General features: G+C 37.1%; 1 protein-coding gene across 1 annotated transcript in view; it reads left to right on the top strand.

Moving 5' to 3' along the window:
- SCFD2 (sec1 family domain containing 2) overlaps window positions 1–15,873 on the top strand; it is a 185,977-nt gene that overhangs the window by 30,997 nt on the left and 139,107 nt on the right. The gene's annotated exons all lie outside the window — the stretch shown is intronic.

The raw sequence follows: 15,873 nt of genomic DNA, 5'->3' as shown, positions 1-15,873 counted from the left end.
AGGATTTTTTTCTTAAAAAGTTAGCAAGATTTGTGTCCTGAGAGCAGACATTGTAAATAGCAACTGAAAGTTGTGCAGCTCTTGCATAGGATGGCATTATTTAGGTAGTATTTACATTACATAGGTAATGAGGTTTATGTTAAGGCTGCCTGGCTCAGGGAAGTTTAAGCTGAAATCCATGGACACACTTTAAACCTCAATTTTTCAAAATATTAGAGAAACAGATTAAGACACAATGGCTTTCAATAGCTCTTTTAGAACCTCATTCTCATCATGTCCCATACTCAGTAAAACATGGAAATTCATATATCAGGCATATAAAAACTAGTATTGGCTCTATACAGCAATATTTTTGTTTTATGCATACTGTTAGGTCTACTTCTTGCTGAACTTTTCATCAAGAGAGAAGGGTCCTCATGGAATAAGAGTAACAGACTTTTATCTGTGACCCTAGAGTAAACTGCCAAGATATTGTAGAATTAGATGTATAACCAACTCATGAATTCCTTACAACTGTAAGATACTGTATGGTTTTTGCAAATACCTAGAGCATGCATTTAATAGATTATTAATCAGAAATATTAGATTTCTGTAACAGTAATGTTGTAACCTGTTTTAAAGAAGTGGAAAAGGAGTAGCTCAGAAAAGGCTATTACAAATTTGTCTGAAGGAGGGAAGGTTCAGTAAACAATAAAATCTTGTTTAAGTTTTTAATATGTGTGTGAGTACTCACGATAATAATGTTAAGAAGCCTCCACTATTTTTCTGTGACATACACTTTAAAAGCAATTATTATGCTTATTATTATTATTAATGTTGAAATTCATCTTTGTTATAAAAGTAATTGCTTCTTGTCTTCAAGGGGTAATGATCCATCTGTGACCTTTGCTCCTTTGTGTGAATGATTAGATTAGCCACCCTTTCCTCTGTGTCCCCTTCCTGTGTATCCAGTGAAGGCTGCAGTAACCTAGTTTTTAATCACAGTGGCTGACACTTACTGAATGTCTTGCATCCAGGAGCCTGATACACTGCTGTATGGAAATATTAGGAATTGATGGTGAAACAAATTCCTGATTTTTTTTGTTGTTGTTGAAATGTAGATTAAAGTAATATTCACAGAATTTTGTTCTTCTGTAAATTGTGTATTTATCTTGCACTAGAATCGTAATCAGTTGTTAACTTTGTAGTTGAAATTCAAAGGGTGAAGTAAAGTTTGAGGTAGTCTTGTAAATGATAAACAGGGATAAAATAAGAAACAAGGAGAGGGGGGCACTTGAGTCACCAAAATAAACCATTTCTTACTGAGCAGAAATGCAGAAAACCCGAAACTCACACCCAGATGTCATATTGTGCAATGACACATATTGGTAAATGACTTCTTAAAATGGACATGTATACAGCATTCACTGCTTGTTCACCATGCTGCAGAACATTTTGCTTTTTTGTTGGGAAGCTGGAAATTATGCTGTTTATCAATTGTGGCATTTGCTGAGAAACAAAAAATCATAGTGGCCTGTTCTGGTTCTGATTGCTGTGGTGTATTGAAAGGCTCCTTCCACTGCAGCTGTGATATGAGGCAACTCTGGCTGGAGAAAAGGGAAGTGCTTTCACTGGGCTCTGTGCTTGGACTTGAGTTTTTTGTGATTTTACCTCAGGTTCTGCCTGTGTTGGAAGATCTCAGTGGATTGCACATTGTTTTTCTCAACACTTAGGGTACTTTCTGAGTTTTTTATGGCCCTGATATTAAATGTCAGAGATTTTCTAGCATGAAAGTTTCCTCTTACTCTCTTTACTAAGACCAGCTGTGTCAGATGGTAAGAGTATTTTCCCTAGTACTTCTTTTTTGCTTTTTTGTTTTTCCCCTGGAAATAAGGAGTGAATTACATTTGAAAGCAAAGCTTTGCATTCCATTTGGTGTAGTTGAGCCCTCCTGCAGTGGCCACCTGCCTGAAAACCTGCATCACTTGTGACACTGGCAGCATGGGAGCCCTTTGCAATGATGGGAAACTCAATCACATCCTGTTTCTGTATTTTCAGTGAAAGGAAAAGAAATTCTGTTGTTCTCTGAGCTTTGAAAGGCTGCTCATTGCTCTGTTCATGTGCTTCCACTTCTCCTCTGCAAGGGATGTGCCTGATGCCCAGCTTTCCTCTTTCTCTGCCTCCTGCATGTGGCAGGAGCAATGACAGCTGTGGGAGAACACACAGCTCAAGCTTTTGCCTTCTGGTATCTTCTGAATGTGTCTTCCTCCTCCTGAGATGAAGGAGAGTAGGAAAACTGTAGAAGAGGACACATGTCTTCTCTCCAGCACCTTCAAATGTCTGTAGGCCACTGGAAATGCCATATATTTCCATTGAGATCAGCAGGAAGAGAGGAGAAGAGATCTGATGAAAGAGAAAAAAGAGAAATAAAGGATACAACAATTGTGGTTACGTTTTTTTAGCTGGGTAGATTGGAGCTCTGCTTTCAGGTGTTCTTGATTTGCATATTCATTGTTTTAGTTGTATCAAGGGAGGTGGTAATGGGTATGTTTGAAGTATTTGTTTGCATGTAAATAGGTGAGGCTGTCCTTTTCTAGATGTAATTTAAATAAAGAGGCATTAAAATATTTCATGTCAATCTATATACATACACACTTTGAAAAACCCAAAAGCCAACAAACAACACTTTTAAAGAAATACATCAGCTCCATTTTTCCTCTGATGTATTTGCATTTTTGTGTTATGTACCCAGATGAGGGCTGGTAAATACTTGCCAAATTCTGGTCAGATAGCCTCTTGTGTAGGTGTAAACACATAGGTGTAAATTATTTTGACATAATAAAAATCCTTGCATTTAAAATATATTTTATTTAAGAAATAAATATCGCTTTGAAAAGCTCTTTGAAAGAAAAGATTGTCTTAATAGCTTTTGGGCAAGATTTATAGCATTGTGCTAAATTTGGGTGAAATTGTAAATACTGGAAAGGGATTACTTCTGCCCACTCCAGTAAGTGACTGTAACGAAGCCTCTCTGGAGCAGCAGAGAGTTTGCTGCTTTTTCCATTCCTGAATTTCCTGCTCCATTCTTCATTAGTCTGGTGCATATCTTAATCATCCTCTGAGCATGGCTGGGCCTTATTGTCTCCTTGAAAGCTTTACTATTAGCATGGTATTTGGCAGTGGTAAAACCTTTGCTACAAATGTTCTTCTGTGGCTTTAGCAGCACCCTTACCCTTCTGTTTGAAAAGAACACAGTAAACCTTGACTGAATCTGAATTCCTTTATTGTGTCTTTTTGCTGGCATGGAGATTGGTGAAAGTTGAAACACTGGTACAGTAACAGAAACAAAGTGCAGTGTGCTGTTCCACAAGCCCCTGTTAGCGAGAGAAAAGCCATTTGGTTTCTTTCCATTTGAATTGTACAAACACAGTTTTAAAAATCACACTCACTATAAAATTAGCAAAGCCTTAGTCTTTGTGAAGTAAAAAAAGAGTGCTGTAACTTTTTCAGATGGGGTGGTTTATATGGGTTGAATTGAATTATTTGTTTGGATGGAAATAGGAAGATGCTGACATTCCAGTGTGACAATACGAAATAATATTTTGAGTTCATAACAGTAGCTTAAAATGGACAAGATCAATACTTTAAAAAACATACAGCATATAAAATGTACATTATTTTCTTTTTAATGAAGAGTTGCATTGGACTGCAACAGTGTTTAACATGCTATTTGTTGTTTATGAGACCAATATAAAAATATTCAATAAAATATTGAATATCAAAACCAATATTCAATACTCTAAATTTCTGGAATAAATTTTAAGGTTAAAAGCTACCAGCCAAGACGATGAGCTAATAAGGTGGGTAAGTACATATATATATATATGTATATATATATATATATATATATATATATATATATATATATATATATATCTCTTCCTAGATAAAGCAAGTCTGATCTCGGTTATCTAAAATCCAACTATTAGGACAATTTTGTGATGGAGACAAGTAGTGAGACATCACCAGCCTGAGTTTGAAGTCCTTGCAAGGGAGTAGAAAGAAGCAGAGCTCGGTGTGGTCTGTGGGGTATTTGAATCCATTCTGCAGCATGTCTCTATAAGTGATGGGTACCTGGATTTCAGCTGGGTTTGGAGACTATGACTCCTCATTTTGCAGAGAAGACATGGTATTATAGACTGATTCTTGGGATGCTTGTTATGTTTCTTTGATGCCTGTTTACCTGGTCTCCAAATCCTTTGGGAGAACAAGTAGCAGGATCAGTAAGGCAGCAGCCAAAGTTCTCCTCCAGGCAGCCTCATGAAGTGAGTGGCTTCTTCTACCAACTCAACTGTAACTGGCCTGGCTTAGCCTGAGGTGTCCCAAATGTCTAATAGTGGGTCTCACACTGCCTCTTCAAGGGCTCCCTGATCTTCTAGGAAATTTTTCCAAGGAGAGGGGGAATGCTGCTTTTCTCAGACCTGAATTTCTTCCACTGTACACCCTGGACCCTGAACAGGCAATTCTTAACTTCAATTAATCTGCTCTTTGTCTCTTTAAAAGTAACACAAGTCCTGCAGTGTGGGACTTTCTAGCCAAGTGTATTTTTTTCCAGCATATTGCAATAGTGAGTTCCTGTAGTGTACAGGTTTTTCCCTGTAGTGCAGCTAAAAACATAGTCTTGACCTGAAGCAAATGTTCCCAACCTCAGTGATGGTCAATATAGCAGATGTTTTGTTGCATCATTCACCCCTGGAGGCAGGAAGGCTTTTTGCTTCTCAGTGTGCTAAAAGTTTTTGAAGACTTTGAAGTCAAGTTTCTGTAAAATTTGGAAATGTTCCTATTTGGGAGGCTTCTGTATAGGCCTTTGCATTTCCAGGGGAATGTACTTGGAGTATTGTGGGGATAATACCAGGCTTTCTCTGGTACTGTTGATGAAGGTAGTTTCTGAACAGTATTTACCACATTGAGAATTGTAGAAAAACATTGATATTATGGCTATTTCACTTTGCATTGTTACAACAGGCTGAAGTTCGGGGCTTCAACCCTGTTGAGGGTTCACCTAACTAGCTAAATAGATCCCATCCTCTGATAGTCATCTGGGTTTGCCAGTTTAGGACAGAAATGTTCCGAGCTCCACATGTGCAGAGAGTATGCTTAAGCATGCTTAAGAGTATCTTAAACAGCTAAACTTTTCAAATTTCTGTAACTCACTAGATGTAACAGAAAAGATGAAGGATCCTCATATTCCTACCAACAAAGTTCTCTGTTTTTCAGGTGATGTGACACAGTAGCTGAGATGGAGAGACATTCATGAGCAGAAGTTTAGTTTTCATCAGTAAGTGACATTGTGTTAGCATGTAGTGTTGTTTAGGAGCATCACCAGCTGAGGATCCATCTTTGTGCTAGTCATTATACTTCTTTCAAACTGGATATTGTGCCTGTTCATTTTCTTTTCACTCCCACCTGCTGATACTCAGAATAGCATCTTTGAGAGCTTAAAATAGTTACTCAAAAGAAAAAACAAGCACACCTCAAAATAACTGGAAGTACATGTAGAGAGGCATCCATATGCATATTTGCAACTTATCCAGCCCTTTTTTCCTGTCTAGCACATACAGGTTCCTGTATTTGAAAGAATCATGTGATTTATGAGGAGCAAATATTTATGTTTTTGCTGTGAATCCTATGCAGGTTGAAGATTGAATTGAGTTCTTACTGGGCTTGGGAACAGCTGTTGTTGTGGAGGCAACTGTGTGGCAGAAGCTTGGTGGTAAAGAAGATAAGGCAGTGGCAGAAAGCTTATTTTGAGAGCACAGCTATTTATCCTTTCTTATCAAGTGCATTCCAGAGGAAGAATTACATGATACAAAGTTGATTGATAAGGTCTGGCAGGAATTTTGCCTTTTTTGATAACTGCTTCCATCATAGCACAGAATGAGGGATATCAACAAGTAGGGATGAACTATAGAATAATCTTGTATTGGAAGGGATCTCTGAAGTCGTAGTCCAACCTGCTACTCAAATCAAGGACAGCTTAAGAGTTAGACTAGATAGACTGTACCCCTTGTTCAGCTGGATTTTGAATATTAGTATGGTGGGTTGAGCGCTGGCCACTAAATTCCACAGCCTGTTTGGTTACTCTGCACTGGTCTTAACCTCTCTTGTGGAGCAAATGAACAGCTTTTCAAAGTACAGGATTTCTTTTTCTGGGAAATGTACACACTCAAATCCACTTGAGATGAGAAGACAGTTAAAAATGGATGCTTGAACATCTGTGTCATTTACATATCCTGTCTGAAGAAAAAGTACCTTTCTGAATTGTAGAGATGAAAATAAGGGTTTGGAATGTGCAATCCCACTGGCTTCTGCTACTGCAACAACAGCCACAACTTTTGAGAATGGGTTTGGAAGGGGTCCTGGGAGTCAATTCCTGCCCTATTTTTCAAGGAAGGATGCTGTGGTTATAGAAGGAGACTGAGATTGATAATGTGAAGTGCAGTCATAGCAAAAATAAATTTTAAGCAGAATAGGTAAGCGTTTTAATCCAAAACTGCAACTACCCAGAATAGTATTGAAATTAAAAAAAAAAAATTCTTGGGGAACATTCTGTAGCCTCTTACAGAATTACAAGGCTACATTCTGTAGCCTCTTACAAGAATTTTATTTAGAGGCAAAATTTTTCCCTCCATATTTTAGGAAAGTATTCCCTGCAGGTGACTGTAAGTGGCATTTAGCTGTTCTTGTTTAGCAGATCAAGTGTTCCTCAAATTTGTTTTGAGTGTTGTGGGTTGGTTTGAGTTAGGGTTTTATGTTTGATTGTTTTATGACTACTTAATTATGGGTTGTGTGAATTTCCCTTAAAAAAAGAAGTGTAATATTGGGAGTCCTTATTCTTGATTTAAGTTTAAAGAAAAATGTCAGCTCGTTCTGAAGTACTAAATACCACATTTTACACTAAGTTCTTGTTGAATTTTTTTTTTTTACTTTATTTCTATTTCTGAGACTTCATATTCTTGCAAAAATAATTTAAGTTAGTTTTCAAAATATTAGTAAAGGTATTTTTGTCTCAATTTCCCTCATTGTTCTGTGAATAATGTACTGCATGCTAAATAGTTTCTTGTGGTACAATATCAGTAATGGTTCAAACCCTAATAAAATTGTGAAGCCTATTGTATTTGTGTCTCATACCTCATCTACTTTGCCCTTCACTGCTGTGAAACAGTTAGCAGATGGAAGTGAAACGCAGAACCCTGTGCAGCGATGGGAAACAGAAAAATATGTTGGTAGTATGTTTTCTTTGATTAAATTGTGGTTGGCACATGGGCGCAGGACTATTTGGCAAACCTTACTGTTACTTTTAAGAAGAGACTGGTGTGACATTAGTGTTTCTATGATCCTTGATTTTTTTGGATAAAGTTTTAATTTTTTCATTATTTTTATATCAACTTTTTTTTGTATAAAATAAACCAAAACACAGAAATATAAACATGGGGCCAAGTCTCCTTCTGTGTCTGGTTGTGATTAGAATTGAAGACAATTCTTAAAAATTTAAAAGTAAACACAAGTGTTGGCCTTGCAGAAGTTCTATAAATATCTAATTTCATTATTTGTATTATTTCCCAATGTCATGCTGCAAAGCTTATATAAACTTCAATATGAAGTCTTTTTGTCTTAATAAAAGTATAAGGAAAAGCCTATGTTAATGTGGCTTTCTCTAGACAATTTCAGTGATGTTCATGATAGTTGGGGGTAAACATTGATGTGCAGTTAAACATTAGTGAAGTTTTGAAGCAAAGGTTTAATGAAAATCCATATTGTTACTAATTTTTTTATACTGTTTAAATCAAGAGAAAATTATTTAGAGTGAAAGGCTTAAAAATTTAAATAGCATTTACTTGTACATATACTGGCAACTGGTATTGTTTTGAGGGATTTCACAACTAACTTGTTCATTTTCTGGAATCTGTAGCAATAGGAAGTCAGTTTCTTACGTCTCTAAACAAACAATTTTATATCAAACAAAACAAATTGTCCAGAAAAGGTTGAAATGCTTCTTCTGGTTTTTGAGCATCTGTGAATCAGTTCTGATATAACTAGATCAAAAGTCCTTCTCTGTAGAAATAAGCTGATTAAAAAGAAAAGAAGTATCTATACACACACATATAAATTTGTAAAGTATCAGTTATAAATGCTGATGCAACTTCCTCAAAAGAAGTAATTGTATTACCATCTTCTGTTCTCTGCTAAAATTTATTTGGTGGGGTTTTTTCAGATAAACACCAGACTTTTTTTACTCACTAAGCTTTCTTTATTTTTTCCTGATATTGAGTTCTATTGTATCATCTCAGTCTTGAAACTAAATATTTTGATTTTTGAATTTGAAGGTTGTTTTTTTTTAAAAAAAAATCGCCACTATACAGTAGACTCTCCTTTTGTGACAATCAAGATGTGGCTAAAAATATAGGAGCAGGTCCCTTAAGCCTTTTTGTATCTGGGTGAAAAATAAAGTACTTCAAGTTCAGAAAATGAAATCCACTGCAATTGCTGTTCTCTTATATCTGTGGGGAAGTAGCCTGGTTGAAAATAAGATAGAACTTGCTGTAATGTGTGCTGTGATATCTTCATATTGTAGGGTGCATCAGCCACAAGGACTGTGTTTTACACAAGGAAGACTTGATGAGTGTGGGTTGGGGGATGCTCATTCTGGCATGCAGTGGGATCACATGGCACCTGCACTTTGATGGAACACTGTTGAGGATATGAGCACTAAGTAATGTGCTTTCTGTGTCTGACAATCACAGAAAGGACTTTAGAATTTACTTATGTTAAAAAAAGGAGAGAGAACAAACTTAAAGTGGCTGAAAGTGATGTAGAAGTGTCCAAAGTGACCAAAGTGTCACTGAGAAGGGCGTGTGCCAAAGGATTTAAACCAAAGATAAAATAGATGCTGGTTTGCTTGCAACATCTGTAAGTGTAAAACCGGAGGTGGAACATGGCAATTCAGTACAACTCTGTGGGTTGCCCAACACTTTTTTTGCCCAAGTATAATTGTGTAAGCCTCTTCATTCAGTCTCACCAAGGATGACTCGTTACACCAGAGACGTGGTGAATTACATATGTACATACTCATACATCATCATGTTTTCCATCCCTATTTAATTGCTACCACCCAAAATGATTGTTAGGATATTCTCAGCTGCAGAAGTCTTCCAGAAATCATAAGAGAAATAATAAGTTCTGTGAATAGTGTACCAAAGAAGAACAATGACCTCCTTCTCTCTGGGGCAGTGTGCCAAGAACACAATGAAGTGCTTCAGTGTCTGAGAACATATGTCGTAGGGCTAAATGAGGACATGCACAAGCCACCTGACATTCCTTCGGGAATGTTATTTTTAAGACAAACAACTTGATTCATTTCTGTGAGAAGTTTAAAGTGTTCTGGATATGATTCAGCCAAATTTGTAGATTTCAAGTCCTTTTGCAGAAACAGTGAATTACTGTTTCCAGGGATTACTGAGTTTTAAGGGCTGGAGACTGTCTGTTTGGGAGTTGGCCTTGTATTCTGCATTTATTAACTTGGGGGAAGTGGTAAAAACTAAGTAATAAAATCACCCCTATGCATATTTACTCAGGATTTTGAGGAGTATTTGGTAAACTCTGGTATGCCAGTATTAAATTGGAAGTTTAATATTGATGATAACCCCTGGGAAGCTTAATTCTGGAAGACAAGATCTCATCTGTTTATTCATGGAGTTCTCTTTTCTTTAAATTTGCTTTAATATTTAGAAGGGCAATCAGAGTGTATTGTAGACATTAGCTAGATATGATTGTTACTTTTCTGTGCATACTGACTTAACAATCTACTGAATGGTAGAGTACACAGAGAAGGAAACAATCATTTGAAGGGCCAGAACATTTAAAAACAAAGTTCTGAAGAACATAAAAGAAAAAAAAATCAACTCATATTGAAGCACCTAAACTATATATTTGTCAAAGCCTTCAGGATGTATTTGAAAACATGAAACTGTAGATGGTCTAGGAGTCATAAATCATAACTAGGGTCATATTTAGATGCTTCTGGATTTAGATGCTTAGAAGTGAAAATCTTGATGATTGTATTAGAGTGCTTTCATTATATTTGTCCCACCTAATTGATTAGGTTTTATTTGTTTTAAGGCATGTAAAAGAATTTCAAAAGAATTGTCAACAGAACTCATATTTAAGTGTGGCTTCCGTTTTGTAATAAAAAATTAAGGCTGATTAGGAGAGAAAGCTAAAGCAGCAAGCTTATGGCTTGGGCCATATATAATTGAGCTCTATAGGAACACTGTTAAAACAAGGATTTAATGACACCATACACATCTAGTGATAGAGAATAAACTGCTTTTGGGATAACCAACTCAATGCTACAGCTGATGGGACTGAAGCCAAGTTGGGTGTAGATGTTCAAGCTCACATGGCAAGTGCTAGCTGAGTGGTAAATACAGTTCAGCTTTTTTTGTTCTGGGTATATGCCTCTATTGCAGAATTTGCTAAGCATTAGCATAGTTGTCACCATTGTCTGTGGCTCCATGAAAGCCACTGCAATACACACCTTCAGGTGTGAGATATGGCAGGCTGTGCCTCCCTCATGGTCTTGAGATATACTAGAAAGCCTATGACAGACAGGGCAGAGTGGCTGACCTCCAATGCCTGTGTTCTGCAGATGTTGTTAAGGTGGCAAGAGGAATGGGAATCAGTCAGGGCTGATCACAGCTCTTCCTTGATGGCACAGTGCTGTGGGGGCAGGCAGCAGGAGCCTGCCCCTGCCTTGTGGCAGTGTACTTTGGGATGTACTTCAGGGACTGCTCAGACTCCCGAAAGGGATTTATCCTGGCATTGCTCTAGTAGGGACTTGCTCTTTGTACTCACACCTGTGACCATGGGCTTATCTGGGTACTGGTGTTTCTTCCACAAAAAAAGGGAGAGGCCTACAAGTGACCATAAACCCCAGGACAGATGGACTCACATTTGCAGGAAATGAGCGCGTGCTGTTAGAAATAAGCCTGAGACATCTGTTTTCAGTCTGCTGTAAGGTTTAGAGCTCTTCAGATCCTTATTCTGGAGAAGCCAGCCAAACAGCATCCCATACTGGCCTACTTTCCTTCTCTCCAAAGAACAAGGGATTAGTTGATGTTCTTCTTTTCTTTGTTAACAGTTTAAAGGCCGGATGACTTTTGAAGTAAGCTAAACAAAAGTTGAGATTAAATTATTTTCCTGGTGCTTGTTGTTAAAGATTGTTATTGAAGCTTCCCATGAAGTACAAAAGTATTTTGAGTCAATAACAGCATCTGGAAATTAGACTAACAAGGAGACATAAGGGGCAACATCTGCCCTCCTCAATTGCTCTGACTCTGTCAAATATCCAGCTCCCTTAGCAGCACAGTTGCCCAATTGGATTTGTGGAGTACAAGAGCTTTCTACATTCCTCTGAAGTGTCCAGCATTGCTACTGGGAGAGATAGGTCTATGTTGCTTAGACTGTGGACAAGGAAAACAATTTATCTGGATTTCTTCAGCCCTCTACTGACTTGAAAAATCTTGTCTATGAGCATAAGCATGCCAGGATTGTTTCTTATTCTTCATTCTTTCAAGTGGAAAATGGACTTCACTAAAAGGATTCCAGCCAGTGAAGCTCTGTCTTCTTGCATAAAACTGAACAAAGTTAAAAGCTGTGTGTATTTGGCGGTTCCTGCAGTCTTGGAAGAGCATCCACAGATTTACTCAGTTGGTCCAAAATGCACTTTCCTCTTTACTTGTTTCCTTGTCCCTATGGAGATAATTAACTAAGTGTTATATGAAAAAAATAAGGCCTGGATGTTTGGAAGAGTGCATTGATAATTCTGACCTTTGCTCTTTAACCACCTTGTTCATCCATAAATTTTTATTGGATGCATAAGCACTTTTGGATTCTAATTTTAAAAAAAATTACTTCTACCAGTAAATCCATCTTGAAAAATAGTTATATTCTTGAAGCAATGCCTGCATTGCACTGCATAGACTGCAACATTAATTTCAAATGGAAAAAAAGTCATACTGGTAAATTGTGTCTTAATGTCTACAAATGTGGTTTGTCCAGTTGACTTTTTGTTTAACTGTTGAGGTGAAAGTCTTTCTGTTCCACTCAGCCTTCTTTTACTACTCAAACCCAGATTTTTGACAGACCTTTAATATCACTTGCTGGTAATTTCTGCTACAGTATGTCTATGTTGAGTGATCTGCTTACCAGTAACAAAAATACTTCTTCCCTTCAGAATAATTGTGCATGACATCATTTGTACATGTATTATGAACTGTGTATATTTGATATGGTAAAACACTGAAAATGTTGATTTTCAGTGCTGCTGTTTCCATATTTAGCAAAAAATTATTTATTCAATTAATTATTAATAAAAACAAAAACAGAAGCAAGCAGCACTTTCTGTAATTGACAAGTAGGCAAAATTATTCTGTGGTTCTTTTGAGATCTGCTCTAAATTCTTGAAAGTTGGAGGTGGAATTCAACCAGTGTTTTTACAAATTAATTACCATAGGAATAAAGGATTGAAGTGGTCCATTTATATTGAATTAAGCCTGTGAACATTTATGCAGCTGCTCATTAGACACTCATCAAAACTCACGTTAGAGCAAGTTATATTTGTTTGCCTCCACTACTGGAAGGCTGATTGATACAGTGATGTTTCTTAATGTCTTGTGTAATTATATTCATGTATTATTTATCCCCATTGGTTGTAGTACCAGAATTGAACTTTCATGTAAATATTTTTATGTATTCAAAGAGACCTCATTTTTTTACCAGCTGATTCAGGGAGCCCATATAAGCCAGATATTTCTGTTTTGCTTTCCTAACTTTAGTTCTCTGTCATCCTAATTGTTATAGCGTCCTCTCTGTGCATGCATCACAGTTTTGAGTAAACTTCCAGGAACGGGAGTGATTTGAGCTGCACAGAGCAGACTCCTGGAAGGAGAGGCTTTGTATTGAGGCATTTCTATGGCCTCTAGACATTGAAGCATTCTATGGCCTCTGTTTTTACTACAACTGTGTCACTTGAAAGGAATTGTACCTGCTCTTTTACAATGAACAAGCCTAGACATTATTTCCTTCTTTTGTCATTTCCAGGTTTTAACTATGCATTTATAGCTCTACCCTACCCCCAAAATGCATCATTTCTATACTGATAAATTTCATCCTACTTACATTTGTCCAATACTCAAAGCAATCCAGATCTGCTGGCTGCTCTTTCTCCATATTAATGACGTTCCACCAGCTTCTGACAGCACCTGTTTTGGCACCATTTATTACCAAAATTTGTACTATAAATATGTACAAGCACACAGAACACTCTTAGTTTATCTTATCTTTTTATATACTAGTACTTCTCTATTGCATATTACCTGCCATCTGTTTTTGGGTGTTTCTTAGGTATCTTACAATTCTTGTAATCCCACTCTATTCCCACTCAAATATGGTTAGGGCACAATTAATGCTATGTTAAATCCATTTGTATTGTAATTAATTTGTTGGTTGGTTACATCTCAATTTGACGTGACGTTCTCTGATAAATGTACTTTGCATTTTATCCCAGTGTTACATGTGATGCAAGATTTTTTTTTCTTGGACATTTGTCCTGATATCAGCTAAGTAAGGTAGCTAATTTCATCGTTTCTTTGACACAAATGTTAGATTTCTCTTTTCCTAGGCTAGTCTAGTCTCTGCTATGTCTTACTTTTTATCTTCCATTTATCAGAGCCCTAAAACACAGAACTGCTTCATCACACTGATGTTCAGTGTTTTTTGCATAGGACAGGTTCCTCAGTAGTGAGATTGGTCACGAGTCTGTCCTGTTTCTGTTACTTTTGTAATATCCAGTCTCATTTCCTACCCTATTATTTCATTCTGTTTCCCAAGATCATTTCTTTAGTGCACAAATATGTTAATTGTGCCAAACTAGCCATTTGTTGTTTTTTAGCTGAAGCAGTTTCCACACATCATTAGTCTGTTTTTCTTACCTGCTTCCCATCCTCCTATATTCTGTTAAGTTTTGGGTTTCTCTGTGATACTTCCCAGTGACTACCTTACTGATTTTATCCTCTCTCTTATACTTGTGAAGAGGCTTGAGGCTTCAAAGTGTTGGGGTGATTTGTGGTGGTGGTGTTGTTTTTCTTGAGGTTTGTAGTTGTTTTTGTGTGTGTGCATGGTTGGTTTTTGTTTTGTTTTAATATTGCTTTCAGTAGATGTCATTTTTTCAAGTCCTGTATTGGGATGTAGTTGACTGAGTTTGGGACAAATATACCTGTTTCACACATTCTGCTTGATAACTGTTAATGGCAAAGGTTATTTCTTAGACAATATGGAATTCCTAGCATTTATTCAAAAAGGTTATCAGTATTTTTAAATCCTAACAGTGGTTGAATTCAAGATTTTCCTTTTCCCATTCAGGAATTTAAAAATTATCAAGTGCTTTGTCAGCATAACATATTTCTCACAGTCAGGCTTTGATGCCCACACAAACTTCTGACTCTGCATGGATCTAGAGTTTGGAGAGGCGTATGAATGTGATGGGGCAGGAAGAAGAGAGCAGGACAAGATACTTGCACTAAAGTCCTTTTGCCAGTAGTTGCCATGTTCTGCCTGTGAACCTTGAAATATGCTTTAAGAGAACAAAATGACAGTTAAGACATGATGTGGTTGAAATAGATCTCCTCTTGATTTCTTACGACCTATCTGCAACATTGCAATAAAACAATTTGAAACAACAAAGGGACTTCAAAAACTCAAAGGGCTGGTAGGGTTGAAATTAGATTAGCAGTAGTCTGTTGTGCTGAAATCTCCCTCTGTGAGCAAGCAGCAGGGAAGATGATGAGGATTTAGGCCTCAGGAAAAGTCATCTAATTGCTGATTACCACCAATTACTTTCCCAAATTCCTTTCCTCAGCTACTGGAATAGTAGAATACTGGAAATATATTTATCAGCCAGCTGTCCAGGGAGATTGCTGTGTAGAAGTTGGCTGGAACTCTCAAATCCTGGATCTGAGTGGTTCTAGGGGTATTGTAAATATCACAGATGAGATGCTGCACTCCTTAATGCCAGTATAAGTTTTGTTAATGACTTGCTAAGGTCAGGATTTTCCTTGTACTTACATATGTGTTGGACTTTCTTTTGGTGGTATTCTGAGGGTGGGAAAGAATTTGATTGTTTATCTGAAATGGTGCTGAATGGCTTTCAAACTGATCCGGTGCTTCATCTGGATTCGCTTTCACAAGGAACAATGTGGAACAAAACTCTTGAATTTTTTTTTTTTAATTGAAATCAGAAGTCTTGAAAGCCCTCCTATTTTTCTGACTCATATGAAGGAAGGGCTGGCAACTGCACCTTTTCTCAATTGAAGCAAGTTATCAGATTTTGAATATGCTACAATATATCAGCACTGCTCTGAGTAATGCAGTCATTATCAAAGGTATGCTGCAAGGCATCATGGACTTACATTTTCAAATCACCGTGTAAATCTGCCTGACACAGCTTTAAAAGAAATAAAACAAGACTGAAAGCTCCAGTGTTTAGTCTAAAAACACACATGGCCATGGTTGCTGTTTTAGTCTACGTGGGCTAACCGTGGAAGCCTTTTGTCAGCCCTCTGGCCCACTGAGTGGTGTCAGCTTGATTTGTGTGTTAATTTGCTGACTTTTCGGTTTGATGCTTTCCATTAAAATTCACATAAAGAGCCCGTGTGTTTTGGCTTTATTTAGCAGCTTTTCCAAATCTAAATGCTCTTTCAAAGACCGCCCTTGATATCACTGAAACTAAGAGGAGGAGCTTTCAACATTTATTCACTGTTGGAATAATTTATTTGC

The sequence above is a fragment of the Ammospiza nelsoni genome, chromosome 4 (assembly GCF_027579445.1).
Source record: "Ammospiza nelsoni isolate bAmmNel1 chromosome 4, bAmmNel1.pri, whole genome shotgun sequence".
Classification (NCBI taxonomy): Eukaryota; Metazoa; Chordata; class Aves; order Passeriformes; family Passerellidae; genus Ammospiza; species Ammospiza nelsoni.
Note: the sequence above shows the minus strand (reverse complement) of the source record. Positions and strands in the feature narration are given on the sequence as shown.